Raw genomic sequence first — 19,522 nt, 5'->3', positions numbered from 1 at the left:
CCTGGTCTGCCGTAGCTTGGGTTAAAGACAAAAATGCTGTCCCCTTAATGGAACGATCAAATTAATTCAGTTGCAAACAGAAGACAAAATAGAGTTCTAGAGTAGATACTGCCATAAAACTTGAGTTGTGGAATGATAGAATTTGTTCCCTTCTTCCTCTCTTAAGCTTGTGATGTCTAAGTTATGGACACTTTTGAATTTTTCTTTTACTCCAAAGGTAACTTTCATAATCTCATCACAAGGAACATACTCTTTTGATTGAGACACAGGAAGAGAAGCAGCCTAAATTAGCCTTGGCTATAGGGGTCAGGATTTTTGCAGTTTGCAGAGAAGGATAGGAAAGGGAGGTCCATTTGTCCCTGCTGGCAAGAGAGATTTTTAGATATTGCAGAGCTCAAGGTAACCCAGTTTTTTAGAAGAGACAATAGTTTCTCCCCCAGAAGCAAAAAGTTCCTTAATCCTTGCCCACCCCTTCCTTTGGATGCTGTAAAGAGGCTCCAGAGGCACCAGGCTAACACTCCCAAGAGACAGGATACCAAAGGCATCTAGACTGATGTTCTGGTTCTCTAAAGAGCTTTCATCTTCTAATTAACCAAGTCCTTAGCATCCTCAAAGGACCAGCCTTCTTGAGAGGAAAGACCTGCCCTCACTGCTAAGCTGCAGGATTCTGATTTGCATGGCAGTTGCAGTCCTTTATGGAATGAATAGTATACTCACTTCTCCATCCACAGGTTTCATGTTAGACTAGCTTGGAAATACTGGTGAAGAACAGTTGCTGTCAGGAAGACATTGCAACAGGCTAATCTAACCTGGCTCAGCCTCTCATTAATCACCAGTAAGAGAGGGTTCCTTTTAATTTCTTTATTGGAAATAGAAAATGGAACATTTTTTGCCTGGATGTATTGACCCAAATTATAATCCTTGCCTCCCTGCCCCTGTCCCTTATCCCACTTATCTCCATGTCTGTTATGAGAAGAGGTCAGCAGGGCTCTTGGGAACAGAGTCTATTGACTCCCTGAGTCAAGGGGGCAAATTTTATGGCAAACATCCTCTTGGCCAGGGAATATATTTGTGCTGGTTTTTATCACCATTTCTCAGATTGGGGTTGTCAGTACTCCTTCCCACAAAGAGCAAACCTATTTGATAAAAATTTCGCCCCTGGAAGTAACACATGAGTTTGCATGGCACTAACACTGTTCAAAGGACCCAAACTAACTCTCCAGGCTAACTCCATCTGCATTGTGAAGAATACGTAAGTCATGGAGTTGGAGAAAGAGCATGAGGAAGGCCCTCCTTACCCCAAGCACAGCATTCCAGGAGAGAAGTGCCCAAATTCCAGCCATCTGGCCTCTTATCAAAGCTGCCCTGGGAGGGTGGGGTTGATATAGGCCTGGCTGTTTGGCAGGAAGTAAACACCAAATGCCTTTACAACAGGGGAAACCCCACTACTTGCCTCCTCTCTCTGCTTGTCCTTCAGAGCAGTTTAAGCTCCTATCTACATGTGGACTGTGCCAGCCACAGCAGGTAGTAGAGCCATCACCAGCCTCAAGAGTCTGCTGGCCTCCAGCCTATCTGAGAAGAGAAAAAGTAGATGGTCAGACTTTGGCCAAGGGCAGAGGGTTGCTCTCAGTGAAAAGAGGGCCATAAGAGAGGTGCTGACCCTGAGTGGAATAGTCATTGATCATCCTGACACATTTTTCTGGGCTTTGGAAAGTCAAATACAGAGCAGGGCCTAGAACTGAGCAACATCTAATGGTTTGGACAACATTGCTGTCTGCAAGTTCTTTCACTGTCCTTGCCAGCCCAAGGACAGGATTCTCACCACCAAAATAGGAATGGTCAGGATGTATGGCTACAGAAGCAGGCTCCTTTGAGTCTCACTCTATATCCAAGCAATTGATGGCCAAATACTATTTGCAACCTGAAAGAGAAAGGAAGATCTAGCTGGGGACATGTGTTGATGGCAGCACAGGCTGACACTGGGAGAGCCAACTAATCTCGAGTCCTCTCCCCAAAGATAGCCAATGCTTGCTTGGTTAGCACCAGATATGCCTCAGACTACTAAAGGTGTTGATGTCAAGCCCACATATCTTAGGCTGTGACCAGATGAACACCATATCTGCATTGCAAGGTACTGGGATAATGCTTGTGGATGTGATTTCAAAGGAAGATATGATTGGAGAGGAGGTGTCTGCTGTTATCTTGCTACCCAGTAGGCTTATCTAGTGCCAGACAGCTCTGTTCTTGAGAATTCTCAGAGGAAACCAGTCCGTGGGGGAACCAGTGACTATGGATAGAGAAGGCCAACTAGCAGGCTTCTTTGAGGGCTACCAGTTTCTCAGTGCGTTAGCACCTTCAAGGAAGCCCTGCCTTGGGGCACTCAACTTGGACGCCTGTTCATAAGCCTCATGGGCCAAAGGCTTTGGTAAACACTATTTTCTCTTCTTCCTCAATGCTATACCAAGCAGGGAAGTAGCTTCCTACACCCAGGATGTGTTCCTCTCCTGTTGCCAGCAACTTTCCCACCCTTGCCAGTGCCACCACCCCACCCACCCTCGGCACCTGGGCCCAATTGCTAGAGGGAGGCATGGGGGATTTAGCAGGGAGACTTCAAGTTTACCCATGTGTATGTTACATCTAAGTTGTGTGTATATACATGTAGATATATATATGTATATATACACACACACATACATACACACACATATATATTCAATTATCTATTTTTGTATTGTTTGAATTTTATATTCATGGAAAACAATGTTTATCAATTGTTCTTTTCTGATATATTTTATTTTTAAGTGGTGCTGTTTACAGTTTTAAACAAAACAAAGATGACACAAAAATTGCTGCTGCTTGTGCAGAGGGCTGGCATCTCAACTGCCTAGGGTCCTCACTCTTTCCCCTCTCCTCACTCCAATGTATCTTACTGTCCATCCCCTCCCTTCACGATAGGGACAGCAAAAGATGCCCAGGTACTATGACAAATGCCAGGTGTCTCAGGCATGGAGAACCTGGTAGATAACATGTTTATGGCTTTATTTTTTCTTTTGGGCCCTGCCCCTTCCCCATGTGTAGACTGTATGGAAGTACCCATCCGTCCCCTTTCCCTTCTCTCTCTCCCCGTGTCCTTTTTATATTTTGTGCTTTCATTTTGAAATGATTCCCCATGTGCTATTTGTCATGCCAAGTTTCTCCAAAGGATCATTTTGGGGACATTCTCCACCCAGTGGGAGGACATGGAGTTTCTATCATGCCCCCTTTCCCTGAGAAGCTGAGGAGACAGATAGCAGTGATGCTTCAACCACCATGAATTGGCCATCTCATTGGGGAAACCCTTGCATGGGACTTTCCAAGAACTCAGTTGACATTTGCCCAGAAGAGATGTTGGAGAACTCCTTGACCCCTTTTGCTGCTTTGGGAGTTCCTCTCCCCCCTACCCACTTCCCCTGCCTTGTCCTGCTCCAGTTCACATATGAATGGTATTAGTTGGAACAGTGACTATCAGGGTTAATGGCTTCCTGGCCCGATTCCCACTTTCCTATCCTACAGTCACTCCAAAGAAGAAAATCCACATGGCATGTATATGTGTGAGGCTTGGGCCTACTGAGAGACGGGGCTTTAATTATCATTCTTGTTATTATTGGTGCTTATTTTCCCTGCTATATATGGGGGTGGGGTGGAGATGATACCAGGAATGTATATTTAGCTCATATTAAATAAAATGGCTGGAAGACAGAAGAAATTGGTAACTGCAATATATAGCCACCCCAGGTGTAAGAGTTTTTTTCTTGCCCAGTGTAAAATGGGGAGCATGGTCCTGGATGTGCCCTAGCTTCTCCTTCCTGCTCCCTGAGACATCACATAATTGTCTGGATTATGACCTCTCAAATCCTAGCTCTCATTGACACCTGGATATCTTGATGCATTGCCTATTTGTTACAACATATATTTCTTTTGCTGAATGCTAATAAACTGGGTTCAAGGACTCCTCCCTCGTCACAAAAGTGCATTCTTGTGGTTTGTTCCACAGCAGCATGCCTGTGACCCATGGTTGGGTTTGCCCTTGAAGGGAAAGGGAGAAAGGAAGGAGGTTGGCAGTGGCTGGGGGTCACTCACTGAGGAAACAGAACCCAGAGCTGAAAGTAAAGTAGAGGAAACTTCAGTTCTTCATCCAAGTCATGTCCTGCATCTGTCTGATGCTGTGTTGGTAAACTCTCCAACACACTTTTCACATTTTGAGAACTTCCAGAGGCTGGTTAGCACTTCTAAAATTAGCCTCAGTTCATGCAAGTGTGCTGGCATCCCCACCAGCCAGGAGGGAGAGTTGTGGATCTCCTACTGACAGCTCCCTCTAAAGGAAAGTACTAATGTACTCTCCAGGCAAGCTGCAGGAATGGTGTTCTTCACCCAGGTTTATGCTGGAGATGCTTTCTGGGTAGCTGTCTGCTCCACCTATTCAGCTGTGGGGTTGAGTAGGAAACATGTGTTTTACCCTTGGCTCTTGATAAGCCAGGACTTCTAACACTTGCCAGTGGGCTCCCTTGAGTTCTTCCCAATTGCAATGCCCAAGCCAGAAAGCCTGAAATAGTAGCTGCTTGAAACTGCTATAGACTAGAGAGTACTGCCACAGACACATAGGAAAACACTCTGGGGTCCCTTCCCAGATTAGCAGTTTGGTAACCCCAGTACCTCATGAATCAAGCAAAGCCAAAATAAAAGCAATTTAATGAGAGAGAAAAGAGAGAAGATCCTGGGAGGGGAGTTAATAATTCATAGATATTGAATTGTCTACCAGGGACTGCTCATGGAAGGAAGAGGGTCAAGATTGCTCAGAGAGTGTTTGTAGCAAGACCTTCTAGGAAGGTCTTGTTACATCCATTGGGAATTCAGGGGGTTGTATGGTATGGGATGCCTAAATTTCTGCCTCAATTTGCAGCCCTTATTGATCAATTGGGCTTGGGAAAATCTGTTCTTCTGAGTTTCACTTTCCCCATCAATAATGTATGGGTGGCATGGGCATAAGACTAGTTTCCATATGCAAGTAGAAGACTGGTCTACCGCAGCGTAAACCATGGAACTTTTTCAACTGCCTAAATCCAGCACTCCCCACCCTTTTCTGACTCAGATGACCTGGGTTAAAGATCTTTTCTGTGATGCGGATCCCACATGACTGGTGCTTTGTACCTGCTGGACAAGATAAGTGGTAAGAGCTCCTCCTGTTCTGCTGTGACTGATGGCTGCCTTCATTGTGACCCACTGAGGAGTCCTTTGCAATACTGAAAGGGGATGTTAGTGGAGGGAACCTCCTAAGACCTTCCTTAGATCAGCAGGGAAACCATCTTGGTCAGCTCCAATCCTGTTCTCTGATCTGCTTAAGGACTGGGGTGTGCATGGTGAACAGGCTCTCTTTGTTCCCAGGATCTGTTTAGAGCAGATGTAAACATGACAGATAAGATACCTTTGTACAAATCTTTTGGAGGATGTTGTGGGTAAACTGCTAGCTCCCCACTGCCCCCAACCTTACTGGGCTATGGGCCTTACTGACCATGATCTTTCTCTAGGTAATTCTTACACTTTAGCTGGGCTGCATGGCTTCTGAAATCCAGACCTGGCCAATAAAATCAAGTGACCTGAGGGTAACGCTTTCTAGTCCGCAACCTCTTTTCATCCCCATTATCTTTTTTTTTCCTTTTTTTCCATGTATTTAAAAAATTTAATTAAATTTTATTTTATTTTTTCAATGTTCCTGAAGCAGGTGGGTAGAGCAGATGATCTCATTTCCACTTTACAGAGGTGGAAAAGGAGTAATAGAAAAGTGAAATGACTTTCTCATGGTCATACAAAACATTGACTGTAAGTCAAAGTGAGAAAGAGAATGGTCAGGTAGGGGTGAAAGATGTGGTGGAAGAGAAAGATTACTGCTAATAATCCTCAAGGCCTGAATGAATAATATCCTTGATATATGAAGGCACTAGACACTTTAACCGCATTATCTTGTGTAGTCCTTACCTTATGTACATTTTATGTACATTTTAAGATGAGAAAACTGAACCTCAGAAGAGTTAAGACCCTTACCAAAGTTCACACAGACAGATAAGTGGACTCTAAATCTCCTGCATTTTTCTATCATACTTATAATCAAGCTTCTGGTTAGTTGCACATTAGGGATGCTAAGGGTGAATCCAGCAGCCTGTGCAAAGTGGGAGAGTATCCTAAAACTAAAAGGAAACTATGGATGCCTCCTTATTCCACTGGGCCCAGCCCACTCTCCCAACCCAAGCCCAGATCAGAGGCCCTTGTTAGTCCTGGGAGGAACTCCCTTCCCCCACTCCCACCCCCAGCCTTGGATCTCTGGGAATTTTTCCCAGCCAGGTAGATCCACTTAATCCTGCTAATAAGTGGCCTGGGAATTATGATGAATAGCAGAGTGAGTCAATAAACATGAGTACTTAGATGCCTGGAGAAAGGGCCTCCCACCACTCAGACCATCAACTGGACCACTGCCTCATGAAGAAGTACTTAATTATAAATCACTTAATAGCCGCGGTGGGAAATAGTCTCATTCTCTGGGAGAATAACCGCTCTCTGATGGACTCTTGAAGGCTGCTGTCCTCTGCTTTTTCAGTTTCTTTCCTGCTTTTCTACTTTCTTTCTCTGGATGCTTGAGCACATTTGTTCTCCCAGGACATGGAACATCTGATGAGGTTTCCCAAGGGCTCCTGTGCAGCACCAATTGCTAACAGGAAGTGGATGCTCTGCCTGGCCACAAATGCTGGATTAAAATTAATGTTATGTTCTTCAAGAAAACAAAAATGGAACGGGCATCTATTTCTGTCCACAAACTCAGATGTGTAGGTAATAAATAGTCCTTTGTTTTGTGACTAAATTCTGACTTCAAACTCCCCATCCTAACAGGGAAGCAAAAAATTTCACGTCAGTCATGTCAGTCACCCCTTCAAGGGTGGCACTGGAATTCAGGGGACACTTGTGGCACACAGAAATTAGGCCAAGGGCAACTAATCTCTAACCTATTCCAATCACCACTAACACCCTCATTTTCCATGCCATCAGTGGGAAAGGGAAAGCTGAGAGCCCTAGAGACTTAAATTTTACCTCCCTCTAGGTACCTTAGAACCATCTCCTCCCCATCCTTAAGGATCTTGCACTCAAGCAGTGCTTAAGTTCCTACTACTCCAGGCCCAGGTACTCTTCCTTTTTAGGTGAGGCTGAGAGAGATAGGGATCTATCATATTTCTTTCTCTTTGGGTTTTCTGGTTCCTCTTCCTTTTCCTTTATGATAGTATGTAATCAATGTGATTTTCAGGCTTTTGTAAGAGAATGATAGATTTGGTCACTTCAGGTTGGTTCTGCTTTCTGCACTGTGAAATCCTTTTGCAAGAGATCTGTCAAGGACCTGGTTAACTCTAAGGTGCAGGGGAATAGGGAAGGACATAGAAGCACAACAGACACAAACAAATGTGAATATTTCTAGAAATCACCCTGCCACAAAAATACAGCTTTATCGAAAAAAAAATTTCACTGTTCTAAAATTCAGGACACCATGATATTAGTCCCTGCTCTGTTGGCAACTGATGGAAATTTCTGATGGTGATTTCTCAGAGCCTCAGTTTATTGTAAATGAGGAGGCTGGAGAACATAGAATCTTAAGCTACAGTACTTTTCTTACCCTTCCCATTTTGATGCTTAAATTCTTCCTATACCATCTATCCTTTTCCTGCTCACCTTCACTGGCATATATTCCTGGGGCAGTTTTAATGCCCAAGAGGTGCCTTCTTTTTTAAATAATTTTTTCTTTATTGATTATAGTTGACCCACAACGTTATATTAGTTTCACATGCACACATAGCAATTCAACATCTTTGTATGTTATGCTATGCTCACAAGTGTTGCCAGACAACACTATCACAATATCACTGACTATATTCCCTATGCTGAAACTTTTATTCCTATACCTCATTTATTCCAAACTGGAAGCCTTATCTCCCACTCTTCACCTGTTTCACCCATTCTCTTACCCCTTTTCCCTCTTGCAACCATCATTGTTGGAACATCATCATTGTTCTCTATATTTACAGGTCTGATTCTGTTTTTGTATTTTTTAACTAATTTGGGTTTTTTTTTTTTTAGATTCCACATGTATGTAAAGTCATATGGTATTTGTCTTACTCGGTCTGACTTATTTCACTTAACATAATACCCTCTAGGTCCATCCATGTTGTCACAAATGGCAAGAACTCATCACCTTTTTTTATGGTTGCATAATATCCCATTGTATATAAACACTGCATCTTTATCCATTTATCTACCAGTGACACATAAGTTACTTCCTTATCTTGGCTATTGTAAATAATACTGCAATAAATATGGAGGAGCATGAAACTTTTCAAATTAGTGTTTTCATTTTCTTTTGGTAAATATCTAGTAATGCAATTACTGGATCATATGGTTTTTCTATTTTTAATTTTTGAGGAACATCTATACTGTTTCAACAGCAGCTGTACCAATTTATATTCCCACCAACAGTGCACAGAGTTCCTTTATCTCCATATCCTCACCAACACTTATTTCTTGTGTTGATGTTTCTTGTGTTGTTGGTTTAAGCCATTATGACAGGTGAGGCAATATCTCATTGTGGTTTTGTTTGCAATTCCCTGATAATGAGTGATGTTGAGCATCTTTTCATGAGTCTGTTAGCCATCATGTGTCTTCTTTGGAAAAAAAATATCTACTCATGTCCTCTGCCCATTTTTCAATTGGATTGTTTTTTGGTTTTGAGTTGTAAAAGTTCTTTATATTTTTAGAGTATTAACCCCTTATTGGATATATCATTTGTAAATATCCTGTCCCATTCAGTAGATTGCCTTTTGTTTTGCTGATGGTTTCCTTCTCTGTGCAAAAGATTTTTTTTTTTTATTTTGACATAGTCCCAAAAGTTCAGTTTTGCTTTTGTTTCCTTTGCCTTAAGAGATGTATCTAGAGAAAGGTTGTTATGGTCAATGTTATAGAAATTACTGCTTATATTCTCATCTAAGATTTTTGTGTTTTCAGGTCTCATGTTTAGATTTTTAATCCATTTTGAGTTTATTTTTATGTATGGTGTTAGAAAGTGGTCCAGTTTGTAGCCATCCACTAAGGTGACCTTTAAGCTGCTATTGACCTAGCTTAGTACCTTGGAACCAGATGGATCCTTTCTGCTGTCCACTCTTTGTCCTTTAACAACCATTGCAGATCTGAAGGCAAAGATGGTGCTTTTGGTTCAACAAACATTGAGTACCTATTGTATTACAGGTTCTATTCTAGGTGTTGAGTGTGAAGCAGTGAACAAGAAAGATAAAAACCCCAGTCCTCATGGGACATACTCATTTTTCAGGAGGGTGGGCAGACAAAAAACCAAATAAGTAAACAAAATATATAGTATGTCAGATGGTGACAAGTACAGTGGTGAGAAATAGAGGGGGAGAGACAGGAGGTTATAATTTAAAACAGATTGGTCAAGAGAGGATGCACTGAGAAGGTCACATTTGAGAGAGGAGATAAATTAAGTCCTGAGGCAAGAGCAGATAACGTATACCCAGAAAAACCAGGAGTCCGGTGTGGATAAAATGGAATTAGTGAGGAGAGCGTCATGGAAGATGAGGTCACAGAGGTAATGCTGGGGTTGGGGAGATGGGAAAGCGCCTTGTATACTATTATAAAGACTTTGGCTCTTGTCCTGAATTATATGGAAGCAGAGAATGACATGGCCTGTCTTATGTCACCTGGAGTCCACTCATTCCAGGCTAAACAATTCCAGGTCCTTCCAACTTTCCTCATGTGTTCTGGGTCTCAGCCCCCTCCCAAGCCTTCTCACTCCCTCCTGTATACACACCAGTGTTTGTGGCCCTTTTCAAGTTTGGGTCCCAGACAAGACACAATCTCTCAAGGGTAGCCTAACCTAGGCAGAGGGGCGAGGAGCCATTGCCTTCCTTGATGTCCTCTAATATCTTCTTAACACTGACAATATTTTAGGAACAAAATCTTTAACGGAGATTAAAAAATCACCATAGAACAGGTAATCCCATTAATTTTTACTTGTCATATGTGAACACTTTGGACAAGTTAACAGGACTTTTGTCAGTACTCTTGGAATCTGTTAGAGGCTGATTGGTATAATGAATTTTGAAGTCAAACAGATCTGGGTTCTATTCTTGGCTCCTGACCTACCAGCTTGTGACCTTGGATAAGTGAGATGGTCTCTAAGCCTCAGTATCTTCTCCTGTAAAATGGGGAAAAATAATTTGTACCTTGAAGAATTAGCAATGATATGTATAAAGCCTCTCTGTCAAGTGTCTGGCCCATGCAGATGATGGACAATCTTAGCTGTCATTGTGCCTTGTATCCCTAGTACATAGGCAACCTCACTTTGTATTCTTAGTAGGTGTGGACCCTGAAGTGGAGAGAATACAGTCAACTTGGTCTCCCTGTATAGACACCTCAGCAACTGGGGAAGTAAGAATATGGCCCCACCATGTTTTTCCTATTGAGCTATGTGATTGCCTGTTAGTGGCTGCATACAAGGATTCCAGAAGAGCCAAAGCTGTCAGCAACGAGGATTGTGGTCGAATGTTTCACCCCAAGAAGAGGTGGGAATGGAAACTTCAAAGAGAATGGGTATTTCTTTTATCAGAAATTGGAAACACCTGGAAACAGGATACTTGTAGTAGCCTGCACCTGGACAAGTAGGTTAAGGTCTGAGATGCATAATCAGGAGAAAAGCCATTATCCATCAGAAAGGATGAATACCCAACTTTTGTAGCAACATGGACGGGACTGGAAGAGATTATGCTGAGTGAAATAAGTCAAGCAGAGAGAGTCAATTATCATATGGTTTCACTTATTTGTGGAGCATAACAAATACCATGGAGGACATGGGGAGATGGAGAGGAGAAGGGAGTTGAGGGAAATTGGAAGTGGGGGGGTGAACCGTGAGAGACTATGGACTCTGAAAAACACCCTGAGGGTTTTGAAGGAGCAGGGGGTGGGAGGTTGGGGGAGCCAGGTGGTGGGTATTAAGGAGGGCACGTATTGCATGGAGCATTGGGTGTGGTGCAAAAACAATGAATACTGTTACGCTGAAAAGAAATAATAATAAAAAAAAAACATTATCCGTGTAAGGAACCTTAAAGTGCTATGAGACGCTCAGGTGCAAAGTGAGAAGGAAAGCAAGGAACAGTGGGTTCAAACAAATGAGTAGAAAGGAGATAAGAGTGGCTGGTCCTTGTGCCTGGGTGGGCTCTTATGAGTTTCCAGCAGCATTTTGTGTTTGTAAGTGAGATTTATCTTCATACAAGGTATAAAAAGAGTATACATCAAATTCTTTTCTCAGGGGCCCCCATTTTCAGGGATGCTTTCAGGGTAGCCCAGCTTTAAAGCCAAGCATTTTTGGGATATTTTTTAAACATCATCTCTGGGGCTGGGCTTAGTTGTAGGCTAGGCTAAAGAGGGACTCTGCTCATCTGGAAGTTGAAAAAATGGCTTGGGGCAGGTCTGTACTGGGAGCAGCCAGTGTGTAACAGGTATAAAGGAGTTGCCAATCTAACAGTGGGGTTTTGTGTGTGTGTGTGTGTGTGTGTGTGTGTGTGCGTGTGTGCACATGCATGCGTGCATACTCCTTATGCTACCGTCCTGATTATTAAAACTTCACACTCCTTTTTGTTTTTCTTATTCCCTTGATGTATTGATAACGTTCCCAATGAAAGTGGATGCAGAACTTGGCTCTGGACCTGGACTTTTTGGCACTAGAGTGTCTGGTCCCCATGCCGTCTCCTTTCTCCTACAAAGTTTTCTGGAGTAACCTTTTTGTTTGCTGCCTCAGGAATTGCTGGCCAAACCCAACAATCTGTTTGTGTCTTGCAATCTGAAGGTGGGAGAAATTAGAGCATATCCAGAAGAGAGCAAAAGAAAATGATTTTAACAGTTGGAAATAAAATCAATGAGGAAAGGTAGAAGGAATTTTGCCTTGAGAAAATAAATTTGCCTGTCAAAAGAATAATAGTATTCCTGTCTCAAAAGTTTGATATGCAGAGGATGCTATACTGCCTTTTTCCATTTCCTGAAGCCAGAAGAAATCAACCTTTTAGCTAATGGCATTACCAGCCAGCCAGGCTCCTAAATGGAGTTGTCATTGATTATTTACTCTTGCTCAGAATCTACATTTAATCAGTTACCAAATTCTGTTGATTCTATCTCTTTATTGTCTCTTGAATCTATTCCCTCCTATACATCTCAGTTGTCATGGTCTTCATCAGGACTTCATCACTAAACTCCACTGAGCTCCATACCTCTACTCTCTGCTGAAGCCACCAGAACGTTCTTTTAAAATCACCCAACTGCTCAGGCTATGCCTCCTGTGAAGTCACTGTTGTCAACGAAATCAAGACTAACTTTCTCAACCTGGCATTCAAAGCCTTCTATCTTATGGCTCCAACCTTTTCTTAGTCCCAGTTCTCACCACTGTATACACTAGATGCTTTAACTATTTCCTTGGCAGGCCATTGAGTATGGTGTTAGCTGTGTTTTTTGCTAGACATCCTTTATCATGTCAAGAAAGTCTCTTTTATTCCTAATTTGTTGAATATTTTTGTCATGAAAGACTATTAGATTTTGTCAATATTTTCTGTGTCTATTGAGATGATCATTTGATACCTTTTGTCCTTCATTATATAGTGTATTGCATCAACTGATTTTTGTATGTTAAACTAACCTCATTTCTAGAAAAAATTCCACTTTTTTCATGATGTCTAAACCTTTTTATGGGCTGCTAAGATTTTTCTTGCTAGTATTTTGATGAGAATTTTTGTGTTTATTTTCATAAGAGAAATTCATCTGTATTTGTATTTTCTTGAGATATCTTTATTTAAGTTTTATATCCTAGTAATATTGGAAGAGTTTTTGAAGGACTGATGTTAATCCTTCTTCAAACTTTTGGTAGAACTCACGAAGAAAGTTGTATCCTTCTAGGTTTTTCTTTGTTATAAGATTTTAGGTTATTAATTCAATTTCTTTAAATGTCTATTAAGATTTTCTATTTTTTAAGTTTTATTTTATTTTTTCAGTGTTCCAAGATTCATTGTTTATGCACCACTCCCAGTGCTCCATGCTATATGTGCCCTCCTTAGAACTCTCCACCAGGCTCACCGAAACCCATACACCCTCCCCTCCAAAACCCTCAGTTTGTTTCTCAGAGTTCACAGTCTCTCATGGTTCGTCTCCCATCCAATTTCCCCCAATTCGCTTTTCCTTTCCTTCTCCTAATGTCCTCCATGTTTGAGTTTGAGGAGTTCTTTATGATCTTGGATATCAACCCTTTGTCTGTAGTGTCACTGGAAATATCTTCTTCCATTCTGTGGGTTGCCTCTTTGTTTTATTGACTGTTTACTTTGCTGTGCAGAAGCTTTTGATCTTGATGAAGTCCCAAAAGTTCATTTTCGCTTTTGTTTCCTTTGCCTTTGGAGACATGTCTTGAAAGAAGTTGCTGTGGCCAATGTCGAAGAGGTTACTGCCTATCTCCTTTAGGATTTTGATAGATTCTTGCCTCACATTGAGGTCTTTTATCCATTTTGAGCTTATCTTTATGCATGGTGTAAGAGAATGGTCAAGTTTCAGTCTTCTATACATAGCTGTCCAATTTTCCCAGCACCATTTATTGAAGAGACTGTTTTTTTTCCACTGGATATTGTTTCTTGAGTCACTTTCAGTACTGTGTGCCTTCATGGAAATCTGTCCATTTCATTTAGGTCATCTAATTTTTTGGCTTATAATTGTTCATAGTATTGCCTTATAATTCTTTTTATTTCTGTAAAATTGGTATTCATATCCTTTCTTTTATTCTTAATTTTAGTAATTTGAGTTTTCTCTTTTTCTTAGTCACTTGAGATAAAGTTTTGCTAATTTTCTTGAACTTTTCAAGGAACAACCTTTTTGTTCTGTTGATTTCCTTTATTTTATTTGTTTTATGTTTCATTTATTTATGCTATATTCTTTATTTGAGTGGAAAGACATTAAAATGCCTTAATCTCTCACTTTTGGCTGACTTTAAGGCTTTTCACAAGAACATGAAAATAAGGGAGAATTGAAAACTGCCTGCCTAGTGTTGATGGCCCCCTCCAACATATACACTGAGATCCTTGGCAACAGCTGGAAAACAAAATAGTTTCAGGCATTTAAGGAAATTTCTATCCAATAATTAGCTGACCATTAAGCAAGCCATGCAGAGTCTTCAATGGCCAGATATGTCAAAGAAATTAGTTGAGGAAAGTCAGTTAAAAGCAACAACAACAACAACAAACCCTGGGAAAGAAAGAAAATCTCATTTCCAGAGTTGCCACATTATATTAGTTAAAAGGCCAATCTTTTTGGACAAAATTTATTATACATGCAAAAAAAATCTAAAATTAGAACAAAAACAATAACAAAAAAATCAAGTATGATCTATATGCAGAAAAAAAGTGTTCAATAGAAATTGTCCATGAGGAAGAACTTTGGGCTTATTAGGCAGAGTTAAAATAAGATATTTTAAGTATGTTCAAGGAATAAAAAAAATGTATTAGAACAATGTTTCACTAAATAGAGTATTGATAAAGAAAATGAAAGTCTAATAAGGAACAAATAAAAATCCTGGAGTTGAAAAGTTACATAACTGAAATGAAAAATTTATTAGTGGTGCTCAATGGAAGATTTGGACTGGCAGAAGAGAGAATAAACTTGGAGACAGATCATCAGTGTTGTCCAATCTGAGGAACAGGAAGAAAAAAGAATGAAGAATAAAGAAGTCTGTGGGACACCATCAAGGATACACATAATTGGAGTCTCAGAAGGCAAAAAGAAAGGAAAGGAAAGAATATTATTTTTTAGGAAAGTATATTTTTTAAAAATAATAGCTGAAATTGTCCCAGTTTTGATAAAAACATTAATCTGTACATCAAAGATATCAATGAAATTCATGTATAATAAGTTTTCAAAAAGGCTAACCATATTGTAATTAAACCTCCAAAAATAAAAACAAAGACTCTTAAAAAAAGCAAAAGAAAAATAATTGATCATATACAAGCAAATCACAAGGTTAACGGCTGTCTTATCCTGAGAAAGAATATGAGCAGTGGGATGACATAGTAAAAATGCAGAAAGAAAATAATGTAGAGTGTTATTGAATCAATATGCCATACACCTGAAACTAATATAATGTTGTGTGCTAATTAGACTTCAATAAATAAAGAAAACTAACTGTTAAACAAGATTGTATATATGATAAAATTATCCTTCATAAATTAAGGGAAATGAAGACATTCCCAGATAAACAAAAACCGAGATAATTTATTGCTTGAAGACATCCCTCACAAGAAATACAAAGGGAAGTTCTTCAGGCTGGGAAAAAAAGTGACACCAGATACTAATTAGAATCCACAAGAAAAAATTAAGAGCTCCAATAAATACAATGATGTTGGTAATGATAATAGAGACCACAATTACATATTTGTTTATTTTTTCTTCTCTTAACCAATTTAAAGGGTAATTGCATAGGATAATGTCAGTTGAAAGTGTGGGCCAAAATTTGTCCCTCCATAAAGGCAATGTAAAACTTGGTAAAATTTGTCAGAATCAACTTTTTCGGAACACAAGAACTTAATCAAAGGCTTTCAGCAACCTGGATAGTGTTTATTCAATCAAAGGCTTTCAGCAACCCGGATACTGTTTATTCAAACAATACAACTGAATATCTTTAAGAATAGTGAGCTTTGTGGTACTTTAATTTTTTCTAATTCTAGCCTCTACTCTCATTACTCAGTAACCTTAAAAAAATCAGCCTACACACTGCCTGTTATATACAACTGATGAATCACTAAGTTCTACCCCTGAAACTATAGTACACTATATGTTAATTAAATTGAATTTAAAGTAAAAAATTAAAAATATTGGAAAAAAAATAATAACAGTCCATATTGACAAACACCTTGGCAGCCCCTGGAGGGAGCAAAATGGAGCCACAACTCTCTTTAAAAGATCTTATTATCAAAGAATTGTTATTACCTTGTCTGATGGTGTCCTAAAAGATCCCTTCTACAAGGTTTATTCAGATATCAAAGAATTAAAAAAAAAAACACTTATCTCTGGAAGGGGGCAGGTGTTTGTTGAAAACAATCACAGACAAATTGTCTAACTTTGCAGTTGGCTAAGACAGTTTCCATGTCTATGGCAAACAGTAGACTAATCAAAAGATTAATGGAATAGCTGAAGAATGAGATGTACATAGGAACTTTGAAAAGCTCCAACATATTTATGAAACTCAAGAAGGCCATACACATGCCTAGGGCTCTGTGAATGCTCAGGTAAAACCTAAAAATGTCCTAGGATCTCACCTCTGGCTGACCTTGGAGCTCTGTACAAGTAGGTACTGAAAGCTAAGTAGAGTTGTAAACTGCTTGGCTGAATGTTGAAGGCATGCTCCAACATACATACAATGTTTCTCAGCACAGACTAAGGGTATATATTGGTTTCAGGAATTTAAGGAAATTGTTGTCTAATCATTAGCCACCACTAAGCAAACTGAGCAGAGACTTCAGTGGCTATACACAAAGGATTTTTACAAAAAATCCTTTACAAAAAGAGTTCATAAAGTTTACACACACACAAAATCAAACCCAACAACAATTACCATAAGAAGCAACAATAATAGGGCAAATCCAATTTGCAGAATTGCCACATCAGATCATTTAAAATATTAAGTTTTACAGATGAACATACAGGAAAGAGAAAAAAAAAAAAGTAGGAAGCAAACCATAAGAGACTCTTAACTAGAGAGAACAGAGTTGATGGAGGGAGGTGGGTGGGGAATGGGCTAAATGGGTGATGGGTATTAAGGAGGGCACTTGTTATGATGAGCACTGTGTGTTATATGTAAGTGATGAATCACTAAAGTCTACTCTTGAAACCAAAATTACACTATATGTTAATTAACTAGAATTTAAATAAAAACAAAAATCCAATCCTTTAAAATTTTTCAGACTTGTTTTAAATCTTGGTATATACAATCTTTATGTGTTTTTTATATATTCTTTTTTTAATTTTCAGCATAACAGTATTCCTTGTTTTTGCACCACACCCAGTGCTCCATGCAATACGTGCCCTCACTAATACCCACCACCTGGTTCCCCCAACCTCCCACCCCCCGCTGCTTCAAACCCCTCAGATTGTTTTTCAGAGTCCATAGTCTCTCATGGTTCATTCTTGACAACAATGTATACTCTGCAAATACCAGTCTAAGTATTTTGCAAAAACACTGGTTTCATAACTTCAGTTTGCTTCTGAGAACTGTTCAGGTGGAAACACAGACTTACTCAGGTGATAAATTGTGTAGCATTTAATACATAAACACAAATGAATGTAAATAAAACTGGGGCACTCTGAATAATATTGATGGATTGTATAAATGTCAATATCCTGTTTGTGATACTATGCTATGGTTTTTCAAAATGTTACAACAGGGGAAAACTGGACAAAATATACAAGGGATTGCTCAATGTTATTTCTGAAAACTATGTAAATCTATAATTTATCAATTTTATCAACAAAATTATTAAAAATCTGGTCAATATTTGATATCTTTTTTACAAAAAATAATTATAATTCAGTAATGGATATATTAAACATTAACTTCCTGGGACTTCAAATAACTTTAATTTCTGGTAGATGCTTTATTGGAACAAAATCCTGGGAAGAGTTAAATTACCATTTGAATCCTAGAATAAGAGGACTGTAAGGATTATGAACATTCACAATTTTTAAAATGCATCTAGGTGTATTTAGTCACAGAGAAGGGAAGAATTGTTTTTGAACCATCAGCACTGAGATGGGAAAATGAAAGCCCAAACCAGTTGTGGGATGGGATTCAAATGCTGGGAGGAAAAAAAAAAAAAGTAAAAAGACTTCTAAAGCCAAGAAAAGTGAAAATCTATGGAACATATAGGGATCAGAATTCTGCATCACTAAACCAAAAGAAAAGGTAATGGAGATGGTGTTGTTCCCCATCTATTACCCTTCTTGATCTCCAGAACAGCTTTTAGTGCTTAACTGATAGGAAAATGAATACTTTCTGTACTGCAGATGCTGTTTGACAGTGTAAATGTGAAATTTCTTAATTCAATTTTTACATTTGTTTCATCAACACCTGAGGAAATATTTTAAGGTAAAACAGTTGGGGGAGGGGAAGTAAAAACTAATAGCAATTCTTTTTAAAATTTATTTATTTATTTATTTACTAATAGTAATTCTTAAAGATAAATCTCAATCAGAACATTATAAAGACAATAAGGAATAAAAAGCCAAAGAAAATAAATGGTGTTAAAATCATTATTATGCTTCACCTGCATTTGTAAAGTACATTCTTTATGAAAAAATAGAGGACTAAGATAAAAAAAAATAAAATATCAAGTTTTAATTAAAAATTAGGAGACATGTACAGACAAAAGAAAGTATGGCTGGTACACAGGGAAAAACTCAGATAATAGAAACTGTCCTTGAGGAAACATGGATATGAGATTTGCTAGAAGAATAATATTATTCATGTTATTGTTATTATTTTATTTAAATTCAATTATCTAATGTATAATACACCATTTTTTAAATTTTTAAAGACTTTTATTTATTTATTTGCCAGAGAGAGAGGGAGAGAGATCTCAAGTAAGCAGAGAATCAGGTTGGGGGGTGGGGAAGTAGGCTCCCTGCTGAGCAGAGAGCCTGATGCAGGGCTCGATCCCAGGACCCTGAGATCATGACCTGAGCCAAAGGCAGGGGCCTAACCCACTGAGCCACCCAGGTGCCCCATACACCATTATTTTTATATAATGTTCAGTGGTTCATTATTTGTGTATAACACTCAATACTCATCAAATACTGTAAATCCATTATTTTAAATATGCTCAAAGAGCTAAAGAAAACTATCTGAAGAACTAAATTAAAGAAATACAGATAAAAATTTTTAAAAGAAACTAATAGGAATTCTGAGTTTCATATTTACGTGTGTAAATATTAAAGACAGTATACATTTATTTTTGTTTGTAATTCATTTTTATTCCTATTGCATTTAAAATATGACTGCATAAAACAATAAAAATAAACCTATGTTGATGGTCACATAATGTATAAAAATGTAATTTGGGAGGGAGGATGAAGATATAGAAGCAAACTCTAATATACTATTAAAATACAATTGGTATTAACAATATTTTGATTGTTACATATTAAGATGATATTTCTAATCATTGGGGAACACTCTAAGAAAATAAAACTAAAACTTGTAGGAAAAGAACTTACAAGGGAGTTAAAATGGTACATAAGAAAGTATCATTTAACTAAAAAAAATGGCAATGGAAAACAAAGACATGAGAAATATAATACAAAATAGGGAAAAACAGGCAGATAGTCTACCTTTTCCATAATTATATTAAAAGTAAATGGATTAAAC

This window comes from Lontra canadensis, unplaced genomic scaffold (assembly GCF_010015895.1).
Source record: "Lontra canadensis isolate GAN:19392208 unplaced genomic scaffold, GSC_riverotter_1.0 scaffold207, whole genome shotgun sequence".
Taxonomy (NCBI): domain Eukaryota; kingdom Metazoa; phylum Chordata; class Mammalia; order Carnivora; family Mustelidae; genus Lontra; species Lontra canadensis.
The sequence above is the reverse complement of the archived record's forward strand: the minus strand, read 5'-3'. Positions refer to the sequence as shown.